This window comes from Cynocephalus volans, chromosome 10 (assembly GCF_027409185.1).
Source record: "Cynocephalus volans isolate mCynVol1 chromosome 10, mCynVol1.pri, whole genome shotgun sequence".
Lineage (NCBI taxonomy): Eukaryota > Metazoa > Chordata > Mammalia > Dermoptera > Cynocephalidae > Cynocephalus > Cynocephalus volans.
The window spans coordinates 56,863,208-56,875,955 of NC_084469.1; the positions used below are offsets into that span (position 1 = coordinate 56,863,208).

At 42.4% G+C, this 12,748-nt stretch overlaps 1 pseudogene; it reads right to left on the reverse strand.

Annotated features, from left to right (window-relative positions):
* Nucleotides 1-2,193: 2,193 nt before the first annotated feature.
* LOC134387405 (alpha-2-macroglobulin receptor-associated protein-like) lies at nt 2,194-12,728 on the reverse strand (annotated as a pseudogene).
* Between the last annotated feature and the right edge of the window lie 20 nt (nt 12,729-12,748).

Below are 12,748 nucleotides of genomic sequence, written 5' to 3' on the forward strand. Positions count from 1 at the left end.
CCTCATCAACTCTCCCCCTCCCCGGCTTCCCTCACTCACCTGTCCCAACACCTGCCCCTCACTTAACTTTCTCAACCCTTCTCATCTATGTGCCGCTCCCTCACCTGCCTTTCCCACCTGTCCCCTCCTCAGTCACTCCTCACATATCTTCCCCTTCACTTTTAACCCTCCACATCTACCTTATCTGTCCCCCTCGACCTGACCCCCTTTATCTTTCCCAAATTGTCCCCTCTCCTGTATCCTTTTCACCAGCCGGGGCTTCCTGTTTCCTGTCCAGGGTCCCTTGGTAACCCTCTCAGGGCTTCTTGGTGCCCTGGGCTGGGAGGCAGAGCTGTGGAACTCAGGGCGGGGAGGGGACATGGGAGCAGGGGCTCCAAGTGGAGTCACCCAGATGTCTGCAGACTTGCGGGAGAGGAATGGGCAGAAGTGGGGAGGAGCAAGGAGAGAAGGCTGCATAGGAGACGGAGGTTTCTGTGGGGTTGGGTTCTGGCTGTGGGATCCCAGGTTGTGCAGGGCAAGCCGGTGGAGCCAGTCCACCTATCTACCCTCAGCTGCACAGAAGTGCTTGTCTCCCACCCTCTGCCTTTGAGGGTCCTCCCCCCACCTTAGTCCATTTGGGCTGCTGTAACAAAATGTCATAAATTGGATGGCTTATCAACACCAGAAATTTATTTCTCCCAGTTCCGGAGGCTGGAAGTCCAAGATCAAGGTGCCGTCAGATCAGGTGAGGACCCCTTTCCTGGTTCATTGACAGTGACTTCTCCCTGTGCCCTCACCTGGTTGAAGGGGCCAGGGCATTAATTCCATTCATGAGAGCTCTGTCCCCATAACTTGGTCACTTCCCAAAGGCCCCACCTCTTAATGCCATCACCTTGTGGGTTATGATTTCAATATATAAAGTTGGAGGGGACACAAATTTGCAGATGATAGCACCCCCTGTGGGGGTCCTGAGAGACACACCAGAGAATCCAAGGTGGCCTGCTAGCACTGCAGGAGGGGGTCGTAAAGGAAGGGGGTCTGAGACCCTCCACTCAGAGTCCCTGGACTCAGCTCTGCCTACCCCACCTCAGAACCTATGCCTTGAATTTCTCCCACCTGACCTACCAGGACCACCCAGGACAAGTTTGCCTGTTTGCAGGAGCACTGCTAAGCAAAAAAAGCAAGTTGCAGAAAAATGTATACCCTATGATTGACACCACTTTTGTAAACCAACAACAAGCTATGTGTGTGAATCTGTATTTAATATAAGTGTGTAGAGAAGGCTGTCAGTAACGATGGTTATCTAAGGGGGGTGTAGTGAGAAAGGGAGGAGGGAGAACAGAAAAAAAGAAAAGACCTATGGCTGAATGGAAAAACACGTATGTATTTTTTCTGTCAGTACATTTTGATCAATGTTAACTTTAAATTTTTAAAAAAAATTTTAAAATACTATAGACTTACAAGAAGTTGCAAAAATACTATAGAGTTTCCCTTTCCCTCATGGCAACATCTCACATAACTATGTTTTGTCTAAAAGTTTATGGTTGAACATTTTACATTAAGATCTATGGTTACATTTTGGGTTAATTTTTGTTTAAGGTGTGAGGTTTAAGTTGAGGTTCCTTTTTGGCTATTGACACCTCATTGTTCAGGTACCATTTGTTGAAAAATCTATCCTTCCTCTATTGAATTGCTTTTGCACCTTTATCAAAATTCATTTGGACATACTTATGCGGCTCCATTTCTGGATTCTCTTCTCTTCCATTGATCTATGTGGAGTTCCACCAATGTCACACTGTCATGATTACCATAGCTGTATAATAAGTCTCAAAATTAGGTAGTGTGATTCCTCCAACATTCTTCTTTTTATTTATTTATTTATTATTTATTTTCATCTTTATGTTTGATCGTTTCAATATTGCACGTACTTTTTAGGACTCTGTACTTAATATTTCCAGGGACAGATGTACAAAATTTTAATGCAAACAATGTTGTCGTAGCATAGGGAGGGGCGGCGGGGACGGGGTGTCAGGCCCGACAGACAGCAGGACGTCCGTCGGGTTCCTCACCGGGTTGGTCACTGCCAGTTTGCATGAAAAAAGGAAGTCCCTGTCAACCAGAGACTGGACCGGATCGCGGATCCCAAACGTGACCTTCACTGAGTCCTCGGTGGGGCACGGCAGCAGAGCGAGTCATTTGAAACAATCCTTCTTGTCACGACATGTCACCAGCCCCCTCCAGATTCACCGCGGGTCTGTCTGCGTAAACGACGTCGCCAAAACCCCTGGCCCGTAGGAGAATCACCAGGCCCTCGGCCGCCCCGACGCCTTCCAAACTCCTTGTGCCGAGCTCTCGGGACCCCGTGGGACAGTCCCCGCAGTGCTTCCTCCCGTGCAGCCCGGGCCCTCGGCCTTCTGCGCCGCGCGGCGAACGTCCCGCTCCGGCCGACGTGCTCTCCACGTGTTTCGGCTTCTGATGACAAATCTCCAGCTGCTTCTGGCAGTGGTCGTGCTTTTCTATTTTGGCTTCGCGGTGCTTAAGTTCCCCCCGCAACGATTCCAGCTCCTTCTCAGTAAAGTTGGCCGACTTGGCCGGGTCCCACAGGTCCGTCATTCAGGGTGTCCAGCAAGACGTTATCCTCGTGAACTTCCTCTTTGTGGTGCATGTGGCGCATACACTCCCGCCAGAGCTTTTCCAGTTCTTCACTGGAGAACTTCCCAGAGGTCTTCACCTTGTGCCACAACTTCTGCAGCCTGGGATCCTCCAGCTGGGCGTCCTTCTTCCCGTCCAGACCCGGCTTGGCCAAGATGACACTGAGAGTGTGTACGGGTTTTGCTTCCTTTGCCCCGTCTTCCTCTGAGCCTTCAGCCTTCAGCTTCTTCCAGTTGAGTTCGTCCCTTTCTGGTATCTTCAGATCAGCTGGAGCTCGGCCCTCTCCTACAACTGGTTCAGCTTCTCCATACAGAACTTGTCCCCAGGCTGGCATTCCAGGGGCGGCTTGTTCTTCTCCCGTGATTACTTGCACCCATGGTCCGCTGTTGGCTGGGCCTGGGCGGCCACGGTGGCAGCAAAGGCATCTCGCACAGCCTGGCCATGACCCTCTGCAAAGCTACCTTCCTCTCCACCCGCCCAAGCCCCACATCCAGACCTCTTCCACCAGCCCCCCCCAGTCTTTTTTTGTAAAAAATATTGTTTTAACTATTCTAGTTCATTTGCCTTTCCATATAAATTTTAAGATAAGCTTATCTACACATGCAAGAAAATCTTGGGATTTTGATAGAAATTGCATTGAATTATACATCAGTTTGAAGAGAATTGACATTTTCACCACATTGAGCATTCCAATCCATGAACATGGTATGTCTCTCCCTTCATTTAGATCTCCTTTGATGTCTTTCATCAGGTTTTTGTAGTTTTTAGCATACAGATCCTATTCATGTTTTGTTAGATTTATACCTAAGTATTTTTTTAGTAGATATAATCAGAATTGTGTATTTAATTAAGGTTTCCAAATGTTTATTGCTAGTATAAATACATATAATTGATTTTGTGTGTTCACCTTGTATCTCGTGACCTTGCTAAACTCACTTATTAGTTCTAGGAGTTTTTATAGCCTCCTTGGGGCTTTATTCATAATCATCCCATCTACAAATAAGTGTGTTCCCTTTCAATCTCTGTGCATTTTATTTTACTTTATTTTTGCTTTATTGCACTGCCTAGGACTCTCCGTACTATGTTAAATAAAAATGGTGAGACCTTACACCCATTAGGATAGCTACTATAAAAATTAAAACAAAACAAAAGAAAAACAGAAAATAACAAGTGTTGACAAAGATATGGAGAAATTGGAATACTTCTACACTGTTGGTGGGATGTAAAATGGTGCAGTCATTATGGAAAACTGTGTGATGGTTCCTCAAAAAATTAAAAGTAGAGGGCTGGCCCCATGGCTCACCCGGGAGAGTGTGGTGCTGGTAGCGCCAAGGCTGCGGGTTCAGATCTTATATAGGGATGGCTGGTGCACTCACTGGCTGAGTGTGGTGCGGACCCCACCGTGCCAAGGGTTGCGATCGCATTACCGGTCAGAAAAAAAAATAAATTAAAAGTAGACTTACCATATGATCCAGAAATTCTACTTCTGGGGATATACCCCAAAGAATTGAAAGCAGGGACTCAAAAAGATATTTGTACACCCATGTTTATAGCAGCATTATTTGCAATAATCAAAAGGTAAAAGCAAACCAAGTGTCCATTGATGAATGAATGGATAAGCAAAATGTGATATATACGTACAATAGAATATTATTCAGCCTCAAAAAAGAAGGAAATTCTCAGGGCCAGCCCGTGTCTCGCTTGGGAGAGTACGGTGCTGAGAACACCAAGGCCACAGGTTTGGATCCTATATAGGGATGGCTGGTTGGCTCACTTTGGTGAGCATGGTGCTGACAACACCAAGTCAAGGATTAAGATCCCCTCACCAGTCATCTTTAAAAAAAAAAAAAAGAAGGAAATTCTGACATATGCTACAATAGGATGAGCCTTCATGTCATTATGTTAAGGGAAATAAGACAGTCACAAAAGGATATATACTGTAGGATTCCACTTACATTCATAAAGCAATAATTCCCCCCTCTCCACCCCAGTTTTGGGGTATCTCTAACCTACTTTCTGTCTCTATGAATTGCCTCTTCTAGATATTACCTATAAGTAGACTTATACAATATTTGTCCTTTTGTGTCTGGCTTATTTCACTTAGCATAATGTTTTCAAGGATCATTCATGTTGTAGCATGTATAAGAATTTCATTCCTTTTTATGGCTGAATAATATTTCATTGAATGTATATACCACATTATGTTTATCCACTCACCTGTTGAGGGACACTTTGGTTGTGTCTACCCTTGGCTATTCAGAATAAAGGTGTACAAATATAAGTATACAAGTATCTACTTGAGTCCTGTCCAATTCTCTGGGTATATAATTATTTTATATATATTTTTTACTGCTGGATGTGATTTGCTAAAACTTTTTGATTCTTTTTCTTTTTTCTTTACTTTATTTTTGTTCCATCTTTGTCTGGTTTTCAAATCAAGTTATTACTGGCTTCATGAAAAGAATTTGGAAGTGTTGACTCCTTTTTTGTTTTCTGGAAGAGGTTGTAAAGAATTGGTGTTAACTCTTCTTAAAATGTATGCTAGAATTCTACAGTGAAACCAACCAGATATGGAGATTTCTTTCTTAGAAGCTTCTTAATTAGAGATTAAATTTCTTTAATAGCTATAAAACTACTCATTATCTATTTCATCTTAGGTGAGTTTTGGTAGTTTGTGGGTCTTGAGCAATTTGCCATTTTGTTTAAGTTGAATGTGTGTGCGTAGACTTTTCATAGTATTCTCTTATTATCCTTTGCTTTTATTTATTTTTTTTGGCAGATGGCGGGTCTGGGAATCTGAACCCTTGACCCTGATGTTATCAGCACCACACTCTCCCAAATGAGCTACCTGGTCAGCTCTCCTTATTAACCTTTAAATGTTTGTAAGGTCTGTAGTGATATCTCCTCCTTCACTCCAGATAATGGTCATTTCTGTCTTTTCTCTTTTCTGCTGTCTTGTTAAAAGTTTATTAATTCTATTGATCTTTTCAGAGAACCAGCTTTTGATTTCATTAATTTTTTAAATTGTTTTTCTGTTTTCTATTTCATTGCTTTCTGTTCTTATCTTTATTTTTATTTCCTTCTGCTTGATTTGGGTTTATTTAGCTCTTTTTCTAGTTGATTAGTTTATTGATCTGAGACCTTTCTATTTTTTCAGTATAAACATTTTGTGCTATAAATTTCTCTCCAAGCATTGCTTTAGCTGTGTCCCATAGCTCTATATGTCGCATTTTAATCCCCATTCATTTTAATGTATTTTTTAAAATTTATTTTGTTTATTGAATCAAAATTGATTATACATATTTTGGGGGTTCAACATTAAGATATGTTGATCAAATCAATATTAGTAGCATAAATATTGTTACTAATCATAATTAATCTTTATGCCCCTTGTCCAATCTCTCCCCATCCCCCTGTGCATCCCCCCTCCACCCTCTAATTACCCTAGATTTCTTTTCTCCCTCTGAAAGAATAATGGTTACTCTGTTGATCTGTTGCCCAAAGATCCGTCCAATGCTGAGAGGTGTGATCAGGTCCCCCAATAAAGATGACTGGTGAGGGGATCTTAATCCTTGACTTGGTGTTGTCAGCACCATGCTCACCAAAGTGAGCCAACCAGCCATCCCTATATAGGATCCAAACCTGTGGCCTTGGTGTTCTCAGCACCGTACTCTCCCAAGCGAGACACGGGCTGGCCCTGAGAATTTCCATAGAGCAGATGCTTCTTCTGTCACTCTGAAATGGGCTTTGTGGAGAGAGACATCCTCTTCTTTTCTTTAACTCTGCTGGTGACTCTCCTTGTGTCAATGCACTCCAGTGGTTGGCGGACCATCTGCATGGCGGTTGTGGCATCTAGCTGCTTTCCAGGCAGCCATGGTTCTTGTGGTGGCTGTGGTGGGCCACCCACATGGAGGTGATGTTTTTGGGATGCTCCTTGGTGTTGGTGGTGTGCCTGGTTTGGAGAGGGGGGTCTGCTCCCCTGCTCCATGCCTCGAGTCACTGGGCTGGCACCGAGGTGCTGGTGTGGTGTACCTGGTTGTGGGAGTGGGGTTCCAGTCCACTTCTCCATGCCCTGGGTCACCAGGCAGGCCCCAAGGCATTAGTGGTTTGCCTGGCTGGAACTAATTTTTTGTCCTTTGCTTACATCTAAAACGGGGAACCTCCTGTGGGAACCATTACTTGAGCTGTGTGGTTGAGCTAAATTGCTGCTTTGCTGCTGTTTCCCTAGGGAAGGTTTTTTGTGTGACTCGGGGTTCAATGGTTGACCTTATATGTACTTCCAGCTCTCCAGAGACCTGGTGGATCTGGGTTGTATAGAAACTCTGATCTAGGCCTGAGTTTTTTCATCAAACTGCATCCCATGCAATTCTGCATTCCTGACCCATCTCCTCTGAGTGGTCCTGCGCTGATTGGGGGGTGGGTCGGCTATCCTTGCTGTGTCCCAGTGTTCTCCTGGTGGGCCCGCCTCCCCCACCACCCATACTCCAAACACTTCCCATGGGATGGCCCTGTGCTGGTCCTTTGTGATGACTCACCAGCCTCTGAATGGCTCCCTTATTTCACTTGTTCTGGCTCCTCGCTCCTCTGTGGGTCTATGGGAACCCTATTAGTGGTCCTGCTGTCCTGGAGGCTGCCAAGGCCCTCTTCTTCCCTGCCGCCTCCAACTAACTCCATCTGAAGGTCACAGCTGTGGCTTCTGCTGGCTCCTGATCCATGCACTCATCAGCTCCAGCATTAAAGTGGCCACAGCCTGAAACACTCAGAGCAGGTTTTTCTTTCTCTCATCGTGATTCTCCCGCCTTCATAAACTCTGTAGGTCTCTCCTCCTCTTCCCCTGTGCTCCAGTGGCCCCAGCTTGGCTGATGTTACATTTTTATAGTTGTAAATTGGTTGATTTGTGGGAGAGAGTGACACTGGGAACCATCTATTCTGCCATCTTGACCTGAACTCTCAATGGCCTCATTTTAATGTATTTTTACTTGGTCTTGTTATATCTTCATTGACCCATAGATTGCTCAGCAGTGCATTGTTTAATTTCCAAGTGCCTGAAGAGTTTCCTATTGTCTTTTGTTATTGATTTCTAGTTTGGCTTTATTGTAGTGAGAGAATATATTCTGTATTATTTCAATTATTTTGAATTTGTTGAGGTTGGTTTTATTACCCAGTATATGGTCTATCTTGTCTAATGTTCCATGTACACTTGAAAAGAAGGTATAGTCTATAGTTATTGGATAGAATATTCTATAAATATCAATTAGATCCTTTTGGTTATGGTATTGTTCAGTCTACTATATTCTTGATGATTTTCTTTCTAGTCATTCTGAGAGAGGGATATTGAAATACACAGCTATAATTGTGCATTTGTCTATTTCTCCTGTCAGTTCTGTTGGTTTTTCCTTGATGTATATTGAAGCTCTATTATTTGGTGCATACACATTTAGGATCATTATGCCTTTTTGTGCACTCACCCTTTTATCATTATGTACTATCCTATCTCTGATAATTTTCTTTATTAGTTTCCTAAAAAATACTTTATCTGGTATTTGTGCAGCCACTCCAGCTTTCTCTTGATTGTTATCTTTTTCCATTCATTTACTTTTAATCTACCTATGTCATTATATTTGAAATGAGTTTCCTGTAGGCAGCATATAGTTCTTAAAACCATATTCTGCCAATCTATGTCTGTACATAGACCACTTACATTTAATGTAATTACTAATATTGTTAGAACTTAAGTCTGCCATCTTATTTTTTTTCTGTTCCTTTTGCTTTTCATTCTTCTTTTTCCTTTTTCTTGCCTTCCTGTAAATTACCTTTACATTTTTTAGTGTTCCATTTTGCTTTATTTACAGTATTTTTTAGTGTATCTCTTTACACAATTTTTTAGTGGTTGCTCTAGGATTACAATATACATATAACTTATCACAGTATAATAGTATTGATATTTACCACTTCAAATAAAATGCAGGAAATTTATTTCTATTTAGGTCTCTTTATCCACCCTGATTTATAAATATATAGATATCTTTTTAAATACATCGAGAATAGCATCAGACAATAGTAGAATTTGCTTTAAAACATCTAAAATTATTTTTAAAACTTGAGAGGACAGTCTATTATATTTACCTATATATTTGCTTGTTCTGTAGGCCTTTTTCATTCCTGATATTTCAAGGTTTTTTCAGTTTTCAATTTCTTTCTGTTGAAGAACTTCCTTCGCAATTTTTTAAAGACAGGTTTGCTGATAAATTCTCTTCATTTTCTCCATTTTAAAATGTATTTATTTCACTTTATCTCCTAACAGATATTGTTACTGGATAAAGAAGTCTGGGTTGCCAGTTCTTTTCTTTCAGCATTTAAACAATGTCGTGCCACTTTTGTTTGGCCTCCACAGTTTCTGAAGAGAAATGTTCTGTCAACCAAAGTATTGCTCCCCACCCCACCCCACCAACATAAAATGTAATGTGTCTTTTCTCTCTGATTCCTTTCAATATTCTTTCTTTGTTGTTAGTTTTCAAAAGTTGGATTATGATGTGCCTGAGTGTGGATTTCTTGGATTTATTTGTGTTTATCCCCATTGAGGCTTGGTTGGCTTCTTCAATCTGTAAGTTTATATATTTTGCCAAATTAGGGGAATTTTCAGCCATTATTTCTTCATATTTTTTTCAGACCCACTTCTTTCTGTTCTTCTGGAACTTTAGAGATGTGAATGTTCGATTTTTTTGTTATTGTCCCAAATGTCTCTGAGGCTCTTTTTGTTTTTAAAAATCTACTTTCTCTCTTTTGTTTAGACTTCAATCTATTTACTGCTTACTCTCTGTTGTTCAGAATGTATAATTTCTATTGCTATGTCTTCAAGTTCGCTGATTCTTTCCTCTGTCAATTCCATTCTTCTATTTGGTCCTTCCAGTGAATTTTATTTCAGTTCTTGTATTTTTCAGTTCTACAATTTCCATTCAGTTTTTTATATCTTTGCTCAGACTTTCTATTTTTTCATCTTTTTCAAGAGTGTTCATGATTGCTGTTGAAGCATTTTTACAATAGTTACTTTAAAATTCCCATCAGATAATTCCAATATTTATGTCTTCTTGGTGTTGGCATCTATTGATTGGCTTTTCCCATTCTACTTGAGAGTTTTCTGGTTCTTCAAATGATGAGTATAATGAGTTATTTTCTCTTTCATCCTGGACATTGGGGATATTACATAATGAGACTCTGCTTCCTACTTAAATCTTGTCATTATCAAGGCAATAATCAGAACTCTGTTCACACATTCCTGGTGCCAGTCACTTTGTACAGTGGTTGAATCATAACTTTTGGGTAATTTGCTACATAATAATTGTAACCAAACACACACACACACACACACACACTAATCCCAGTTGTATATAAAAGGGGAGATTGTATATATGTATGCATATATAATTCTTTTGTTCCTTGGGCCCCAGAGGCAGAAGAGCAGTAGAGTAAATGTGTCTGTGTAGGGTCTTTGGTGAGGTGGGGATTACAGGTGATAGAGCCTCTACCATAGTTTAGGTGACTTGAAAGCTGGGCTGGACATCCAAGATGACTCAAATCCAAAATGGTTGGCAGTCAACGCCAATGGAGGGTGGGAGCATGGTGGCCTCAGAGTAATCAGCCTTCTCATTCTGGCCTGCCACAGAGAAGTGTCTCAAGAAAACCAAGCAGAAGCTACCTACCCTTTTCTGACTGAGCTTTGGAGGTCATGTAGCACCTGAGTTTGTACATGAGCCACTAAAGCAAGCCCAGATTCAAGGGAAGGGACAGATCCACTTCTCAATGGAGCAAGGGTCAAAGACTCTGAAGACATGTTTTAAAACTGCCACAGTCTGCCCTCTAGCCACAAATTATTTACATTACTTCCACATCCAAAATACATTCATCTCTTTCCACAACCTCAAAGGTCTCATCTATCGTGCCTGGCTCAGACTCAGGGTCCAGGATCTTATCACCTAAATCAGATCCACATGTTGCAGAGGCTACACTATTGCCAGGATATACTCTTAGGAACTCTCAAGCACTTCCAGAGGGAGGGAAACAGGTGCAGGTCTTTGGGAGAGCAAGTGATGTGTATTTAGAACTGTGCTGCCTATTATGGTAGCCACTAGCCACGTATGATAGTTATATTTAAATTAAATAAAAATTTGGTTCTTCCATTGTACTAACCAAATTTTAAGTACTTAACAGCCACATGTGGCTAGTGCTGACTATATTGGACAGTACAGATATAGAACATTTCCATCACTGCAGAATAGCACTGATTAGACAATATAAACACAGGTATGTCTTGTGAACTGGCAATGCTATTCCTAAATATATGTCTTAGTTTGGGTTCTCCAAAAAGCATACCCCGAGCCATGGGTATACAGGTGGTATATTTGGGAGATGTCCCTCAGAAGCACAAATAGGTAAATTGAGACTGGGAGAGCAAAAGGCCAATAAATGGTGCAGAGTCTGGACTAGAGGAAAGCACCTAGAGCACTTGCCTGACCCTGAGAGTGAGCACCTCCTTAAATTTTGCACCCCATTCCCTCACTTGCATCACCCTAGCCCCAGCCCTGGAAGGGTTACTGCTGTGAACAACTAGAGCTTATTTACATGGGGGGCCCTTGGAAGATGGAGGAATTGTGGAAAACACATCTCAGAATTGATCCACTGAGGAAGAGAAGCTGCAGTATTTACTCTCTGGTTCCCAACCCTCACTGGTTGAAGATTTCTTCTGGGAGAATCAGTCCTGGTACTTCCAGTCTGTTCTGCATGCAGACTGTAGAAAGACCTCAGCCTCAGATGGAGAAGCAGAAAGATCCGGGCACAAGAGGTGGGAATCTGCCAGCATGTGTGGGAAGTGCCCATCCTATCTACAAGTGAGCGAAAAGTGAGCAGAGGCAACATGGTAAGGGGGTGTCAGTTGGTGTGCTACAGTATATTGTAGAAAACCTTCCACACAGGGGACAGATGTGAGCCTTATGGTGATGGTGAGCTGGAGGCAACCTAAGTGTCCAACACTGGGGGAATAGATAAATAAAAGTGCTACGGGCACACCATGGAATACAATGCAGCAGTTAGAAACAAGGAACTGGGTGTACATAGCTGTATGGAGAGATCTCAGAGGTGTAGTGTTGTTTTAAAAAAAGGAAGATTTATAGCCCAATCCCATTTATGTAAATTGAATACACATACACACACACAAAATCACAAATTATAAAGATACATCTTTGCGGCTATATATCAAATGCATTAAAGTGGGTGTCTGTGAGGGGGAGGGGTGGGATGAGAATTGGGGATGGGAGGTAAAACCTTGGAGGGTCTTTCATGGGCCGGTTGTGATTCTGTGTTATGATCTGAAGAGTACGATTAATAACTTTCTGTACCTAAGGGCTAAGAAAAAAAAACAAAAGAATGAAAAACATGAAGTGCCTGCACATCAGAGCAATTTCTTACCTGCTACACAATTATTATTACCGCAGGGGTGATGACAGCAAAGCAACCAGACTCACTGCCTGCCTTCTAGAAGCTCTCCTCACTGCCCTCTCCTCAGGCATCCCTTCCAGTCCCCAAGAAATACTCTTGCCCCCAGTAAATAAGGAGCTCCAATTCAAATGCCAATCTCTCCTGGAAACTCTGTCACAGTCATACCCAGAAACAATGCTTTACCAGCTATCTGGGTATCCCTTAAGCAGTCAAGTTAACATCTGAAATTAACCATCCCAATCATAAAAATACTCACTGGAATGTTAGGAACATGAAATGAGTTAGTTCACGGAGCATGCTTAAACCAATGGCAGAAGTTTTCTCTCTGCCACTCAGGCGGCCTCGCCCACGCCCTCCCCTCCTAAGCCCCTGCCTGGCTGTGAGAGTCCTGCAGCCAGCTTCCGATCCCTCTACACAGGGGCTGTCCAAGTTCAGCTAGCTGAAGGCTGCCCGGGAAGTCCTAAATGCTGCCCAGGGAATACCAAATGAGATTCTCCAGGCTCCTGGGATTGAATTTCAGTTTCTCTTTCCTTCTTGGTACAGCTCCAGGCTCACCTGGCCCCACCCACCTCTGTTCACTCACCTGGCTCAGTGAATGGCCCCATCCACTCATTCCTTTTAAGTC